Raw genomic sequence first — 7,708 nt, 5'->3', positions numbered from 1 at the left:
CAGGGGCTCGAGCGCCCGCCCAGCCGCTCCCCCCCGGCGGCCGCAGCGCCGCCCGCAGCCCTGGGCCGGCCGCCCGGCCGCGCTACGGCGGCTCGCGCGGGTCAAAACGCGGCGCGGAGCTCGGGTGCGGGGGGGGGGGCGGCGGAGGGATCGTGGCGCGCGGTGGACGTTAGGGGGGATGTGGGGAAGGGGCTGGCGCTGGTCAAGGTCCGGCGCTCTGTGAGGGGCGGGGCGGGAAACTGGGGGAAACTTGTCTCCCACCCAAGAGACAAGCGGGAGCCGGGGGAAGCAAGGGCGCGGGGAGACCCGCTCTGCCGTGCTCGCCGCCCCTCAGGGCCCTCGGTTGTGTTCCCCGCCGCCCCGTCCCCGTTCCTGGAGGGCGTTTGCTGTGGCTGGGGGTGCTGCCCTGGCCGGTCTGCCCCGCACACACCCGGGCCAGCCGTTCCTGGCTTGGCACCACAGCCTGCCTGTGCTGACAGGAGCCCTCAGGGAAGTGACAGGGCAGGGAGCTGTGGGGCTCCCGGGTGGGAGAGGGGCCTGAGGGTGTCAGAGTGTGCTCACGTGCTGTGGGATAGCCGGGTTGGCCTTGGCACGCAGCATTGCTGTGACACCCGCGGGGTCTCCGGGCCTTCTTGAGGGCAGCAGTGCTGAGGGTGCCTCCGGACAGACATGGGTCCTGCATTTCACTGTGGAGGTGAAAAAGTTGTTGAGTGACAGCCTTAACGCAGGGTAGCCTGACTTGGATGATACACGTCTACTAACGCTATACATCTGGTGTTTGGATCCTTTACTGGGGCTACAGTGGTCACAGAGCTAGCCGGTACAGAGGCTGCTGGCAAAGCCAAACCCAAAGCAGCTGAGCTGGACGTGACTGGATGACTCCACGGCCCCACAATGGCATGGTAGGACTCCACTGCAGAGGTTCCCACCTATGATGACGTCCTGGAGCTCCTTCTCCCCTCAGCTCTCCAAAGTTTTTGCTACGAGTCTGGCAGCCCACTGTCACAGCAAGATGCAGGGATGGAGCCCATGGAGTCAGAAATTTGGACGTCCGTGTGCTGGCTTATGGCAGGCGAGAGCCTAGAAGCAAACATATACCAAGCCAGCAAGAAGGTTTTGCCCTGGAACTGCCCAATAGCTGTTCCCCACGAAAGAGTTCAGAAGCCACTATGCCAATTCCTGTGCTTCTCAAATGGGGACAGACAGGTGCCCTACCATGACATGTCAGGTACTAACCACATGAGAGGAGTTCAGAGGGACTGTACATGTCCACACTGGCCTAACATACATGTCCACACCAAAGCCCTAAAGGGGAGAAAGAAAACCAGCATTTCTTAGGATGGAAAATTGCTGCTAGCGACCCCTTCCTTAACATGCTCTGCCATTTACTGCAATATATCCTCTGTCCTTGGAGCATCTTTCTGGCTCCCTATTTCCTGTCATGGGTGCCCTCCCCCCTTTCCCAACTTTGGTGACTGTCCCGTCTTCAGTGACTAATTCAAACCCAGAGCATTCATAGCAATTGGATGTGATCATTCAAAAAGTACAGTCCGTGAAAATTTGCTGAACTTCAGGCATAGATTTACCATGACAGACGATCCACATGGGCTATGGTCTTCCCCTTAATGGTGCCCATTGTGGCCAGCACACTGCCACCGTCACGGCTTGTGACTATATGAACCTGCACCACCTGAATTTCAGGAAAAGGTTGTTTGCATTCAAAGTGGGATTCTGAGCAGGCACAAGGGTTTGCAGGACTGGGATCTTAATGCTTGACTGGTCAGAAACCTGCATGTATTGATGAAAACACCCAGAGGCATAACACAGGACATCTTTCTAATCTAATCTCTATCAGCTCCAGTCACGTCATAGTAACCTGCAGGAAGTGAATTTAAAATGTCAGTTTCTAACCTTTGTTAGGCTTTAGTTTTTATACGCAGGTGCCATAGAAAAATCCACGTTTGTTGCTATATCAAAAAGTCACAAGGTTCCAGGAATCGGGGCTTTCTGGAAGATACCAAATTTGGTGAGATTTACAATAAAATTGCAAGAGTTGGTAATGTTGCAATTATTTTTAAAATAATAGGAATATAAGTATAGAATCATAGAATCATTTAGTATCTTAGCTTTCAGCCCCAGACACGGCCTGCAACCCAAGAGGTGGCACATAAGAAACGGATTATTCTAGAAAATGTGAATGGTGTCCATTCCTACCAACCCTATTGTCCTATTGCTGAATAACAGTGCCTTGTTGCTAAGGATGAGGAGAAATTCATGAAGGAAACCAGAGCTGCTACTGCAAAAATAAAATCCCCCTTCTATGAAGATTTACACATGTGCTTAGTTTTATCCAGACTATCAATTCTAGTGTGTGGAATTACTCACACTGGACGTGGAGTTAAAAACGTGCACCAGCCTGTACAGGACTGGGATCTGGCACTGCACGGGTGTGGGGTGGGGAATAGTTGATAGTTCTTAAATTTCTGCTGTTCAACAGTAAAACATCAGAGTCATCACATTTGGGAGAAACATGCATACATTTGAGAAAGAACTGAGGGATGTCTTTGAAAACAAGGGACAGCTGAGATGTTTGCTTGGGAGACTCTGTTTAAATGCAACTAGCATTGTTCCTCTTTTGTTGAAAGCTGAGCACAGCATAATGTGATTTGTGATTACAATTCTTTGTGTCTGTGAAGCGACTGAAGAGACAGACTAACTCTGAAACATCAGTGGACTTCTAAATTCAGTGAAAAGGAACCGGGACAGGGAATGGATGTTTCTGATTTTCTGACTAAAGCATACTACCTTTCTAGTTATTTTTTAAGCAGGATGAAGTGTCACAGTTTCTTAAGTTCATCCTAAAGAGAAGGATCTTGCCAGTGATTTTTAAAGAAACTTTTTCTGTAGTTTTATTAATACAAACACTTGCTCTTTTTTTCTTTGATCCTATTAATACAGAAGGAAAACAAGCAGGAATCACCAGCTTCCTCTAGGTATTGCAGTACAAGTCTTACCACACACCTGTTTCATCATTAGAAGGGCCCAATTTTCCAATCGTAATATCAGACCTATGAAAAGTTAGTGCAAAACCCTTGCACTGACTCTACAACTACTAGAGCTTTAGCTTGGGTGAAACTGGAGTAGATGATGCTAACCTGCATGGCTTCTGTTCTCCCAGTCCTATCCTCCAATAAATACCAAATAACTTGAAATTAAGAGAAATAACCTTCTACTTTTCATCCAGTGGCCTGTCTAGAAGCAATTGGTAAGCCTGCTGCTCCATGACATGCTTCCTGATGTTGGTCTTGCTCATGGTGTCCAAAATGAGCTCTCCCACAGCAGCAGTCAAGCTGGTAATCTGCTGGCCAGTGATTTGCTGCTGCTTCTGTCAAAGCTCGTTAAAGGTACACGTGCATGTGTGGCTTGTGATGGTGTGTGTGCTTCTCGCTGTGCTCACCCACCCCACCGATTACTGCTGTTCCTTTTGTTGTGCCACTATTGTCTTCTTACTACTGCTCGCCTTTTTGTAGATGGCCTTTACTTCAGAGCAAGGCTTGTCTTTTGCAATATGTTCCTGTAGGGCCCATCTCCACAGCGCAGCACCTTCACTGAGATCAGTTAATGATAACCAAAGGCAACAGGACTCTCAGCTTCACTTTAAAGGTCGTGAGTTCTTCCTTGCCAGAAAGGATGACGTACCATGAATAAATTATTTTTTTTTGGCATTTGGTCTTGAATGATGTGTTCTTAAAGTAGTCTTCTGAGGGATGCCATAAATAATGGGAGAGAACAGATGCTTCAATAAACTAAATGCTGTATTTTTAAGCATTAGGTAATGAAGTATCTGAAAATGTTTTTCTCTGCTGCAGAAATCCTCTGTGCTTTTCTAAGAAATAGCATCATGCAAATAATCCTGTAATCCTCCTGTAGGGCTCCAAGCAAAAGGAACATTTTAGAAGTGATTTTAAACAAAATTATTTTCCTAGTCAAAAATAACATGATAAAAAAGAGCACGTAAAAGACAACACAAAGCAACGGAGCAGAAGTGCTACATGAGCCCTCGCAGTGTGGTATTAAAACCTTTCCTTGAACTTGTTCTCCTTACACACAAAGGTCTTCTCACCACCTGCGGCCAGGCAGGGAGCATGACGCGACTCTCCAGCCAGCCGTGCTGACATGAGGAGGGGCAGCCGTGGTCCTATCACCGTATCTGCTGAGTGCTGCCCAAGTGCTGGGTTGAGGGGGGCAGCGAGGTGCCCCGTGCCTCTGAAACCACGACGTGTTGATACCACGCTGCAGCCATGATCCAGGACAGTTGCTTGGTCAGCTTGGTTTTGCCATTTTTTTATTGATTTCTTAAAGAAACAGATCTGAGAGAGGATTTCATTTTTTCAGACACCGACGTGCGAGAGCTGACCTGCTCTCCTGCTACTACAGGGAGGTCCAAACTGGAAGTTGTGGCAGCTAGCATGAGCAACTGAGGCCAGCTCAGAGACCAGGTGAGTTAGTCAGGGATCAGCGTCACACTCATGCAGATTCATTCCAGACAGCTTAGAGCATGGGCTGAACTTGCTCATGTATATCTGCAAAAATAGTGGGGACAGACATTTTGCTCCACACCCTCATTGCCACTTTCCTGAGCAATGAAGAGCAGAGAACACATTTTTCCCACAAACTTTGAAACCCTGTGGAAGAAGAACATTCAGTCTTCTTCTGTAAGAGTTGTCTACCCTTCTACCTCCAAAGGACCATGGCGCTGCTTTCCAGTTAGGCTAACGGCTATCATTTTAGCCTCACAGGATGTTGATTCAGCATGGTCATAACGCCTTTTTTCCACCTGTTGACTTGTTAGAACAGTGAACAGCAGGCACTCAGACAGGGAGAGAGGGTGGAGAAGGAAAGACAAACAGCTTTGCTCTAGTCCAGAATAAAAATAACTATATGAGAAACCAGACAGGTAGAGGGCAAGAGAAGAAAAGCAGCTACCATGCAGTATATAGAGGGCATTTTATATTTAATTTTTCTCTAACTATGAAAATGACTGCAAGCTTAATAATAATTTAATTAACGTCTCAATTAGTTATGAGTTTGCCCTGGCAAAATGCACCAAGGATTCTTCACAGCACACACAAAGGTCTCCAAAGATCAATGGACAGCATGTCAGGTGATGAAGCCTAACCAGAGTTAGTTGGTTTTGTTGACTTGTTTTCCCCCAGTGAGCTTTGTCCCTTCATCTCTCTCCTTTGTTGCCACAGCTACAAGGGATAAGCAGACAGAGTTTCTGGAAATTGTTTCCAACCGTAGCCTGGGTCTTTTTATCAGGCTCCTGGTACCTGACTTGAAATGTTTAGATTCCAGCCAGCAGTTACACAGGATCTTTTCTTCATATGTTCCCATGAAAAAGTCATGTAGACATCTATGGTTCATAAAGCATCCAGGGAGAATATGCTTGTATCACAGATCCCAGCTGAGCTTTAAAAAATGAAAAATATACATGCATGAATGCTGTTCAGCTGGCTGCCAGAAAATTTTGCTGATAAAGAGAAACTATGGGCAGTACAAACAAAATGTGTAGTATAGAAAGCCCAGCTAAAGATAGGAAGGTGCTGCTTAGAAAAGGCTTGTATCTACCAAGGATGGATAATTTCTGTAATAAGACAAAAGGTGCACAGGCAAAAGGTACTTGGAAATCCCAAGCACAGCTACACTTTTTTTTTTTTGAATTAGAAGAATGTGCCCTAAACTGAAGGAAAAAATTACAAATTCATTTAAATTTTGGCTCTGCTAGTATAACAGGTGAACTAGTCCACTCGTGTCTCTCTCCTGTATTTCAAGGGATCAACAAAATCCATGCCCTCATTTAAAACTATTTTTAACGTAATTAGCAAAGTATGTACATGTGTCCGTTCAGCTGTCAAACCAAGGCTGTGTTCTGACTCACCTGGTGCCCGAGGCATGTGCGCATCCGGTGTGCAGCAAGGTATGCTCCCAAGCTTGCTGTGAGGTGGCAGATGTGATTGATAAAAAACAATCTGGGCCAGCTGATTTAAGCCTGGAGGAATGGCTTCCCACAGCCACCTCGGGCAGCACGTGCTGTGAACGGTCCTCACGAGAGCCTGGTCAGTGCTTGGATGCCGTGGGGACAGACAAGCCTACCTGGGTACTGCAGGGGCCGGCAGCAGCCCCAGCCCCTGATGCCACAGCCCCAGCTACTTCTGTTCCAGCTTCTCAGCCGGTAGATGTGAACAGTTATCCCCACTAGCTGTGGCCTGGCCCACACATACGTGCGTTAGCCAGCTTGTGAAGGGGGGTAAATTATGTTACAACCCTATTAAATTTTTGCCAGAAGCAGGACCTGTGTTGTTCATTTTTCAGTGGCAGGGGATCAGAATACCACGCGGCAGCTGCTGAATGTAAACGTGTTGTGCTTCCTGCTGTCTACACGGAGGCTAGAAGAAAGGACATACAGCCGGTACTGAGGAAAAACTCGTCCCAGACACTGTCTGGGTCCTGTGAACTCCCCACCATCACAGCTTTGGCTGGTCAGATAAGCCATGACATGTTACCCAGGCTAATCCATGGGGGTTTCTTTAAGCTTAGATCTAACTGAGTCTGGTCCAATTTACACGTAGGACCAAATGGTTTGACAGTCTCAGAAGCCCACGGTGGAACTGCAGCCTTGCATGAGCTTTGTCTTATTTTAGAGAGTAGTTAGCTGGGACCTTAGATGTAGGTAGAGACAAGAACAGTGGTGTGCAGATAGGAGAAGGCTGTCTCTCATTGACTGGCCAGGCGCCAGGGCTGGCAGGCCTACAGAGATTGGATGTTGGATACAGAGGTCCCTACTTGCAAGGGGAGTCCAGAGCTGAAAACTACATGATAGGAAAGCATTTGACTGAGCTGGTACTTAAATAAGGGATGCCAAATCCTTGTTCCCTTTTGTAGGAGTTATTTGTGTTCCATTGTTCTCCTTAATTACTGCTCTCTGGAAATATGAAGCACAGTATGAACTTACCATTGAACTCAGTGAGGAATGATAAAGGTTTCCCTTAGAGCAGTCACTTTATACCTTTCCCAGTTTTGGGCCCATAAACATTTCACAGTGAGTAGAGGTGCAGACACCTACATAATTCAGCCTGTTGGCAGTGGGTTTAGGGGGTTTGTGAAAGGTAGTTGGGAACAGCTGCCTTTCACAAACATCTTAAATGTACTCGCAAGGGCTCACTGAGCGGAGGTTGAAAGCTGCTGCCTTACTGCTCTAAGATCACCCAAGGGCCTTTTTCCTGTAGAAAGGTTCAGTTGGGTTATAGGTTATGTTGGGTCAGGTTAGGTTAGAGAGAGCTCCTTACCGTTACAGCACAGAAAGGGATCACGAGATACGTTTTCCAGCATGTGTCTAAGCAACTGATTGTCCTTCACTTGTCCTCCCTCTGGCAGCATAAGCAAGAGTGTACAAACTACACTGTTTTCACTCCAGGGCTGTTCTGCATGGAAAGTGGGGGGGCTGTTATTTTCCAGGTCTGCCCTGAGGCTCGGGGAAGAGGTCTTGCAGCTTCCTGCGGGGCTAAACGTCACATGGGAGCAATGCCTTTACATCACTTGGCTGATGACTCCCTGGATGTTCTTACATGTTTAGGCCAGCTCTGCGCAGACTGCACGGACGGCACTCCGCACGCAGGCTGGCCCTGGCCCAGGGACCTGAAAGGAG

Source organism: Harpia harpyja, chromosome 3 (assembly GCF_026419915.1).
Source record: "Harpia harpyja isolate bHarHar1 chromosome 3, bHarHar1 primary haplotype, whole genome shotgun sequence".
NCBI lineage: Eukaryota > Metazoa > Chordata > Aves > Accipitriformes > Accipitridae > Harpia > Harpia harpyja.
This window is presented reverse-complemented; position numbering follows the sequence as displayed.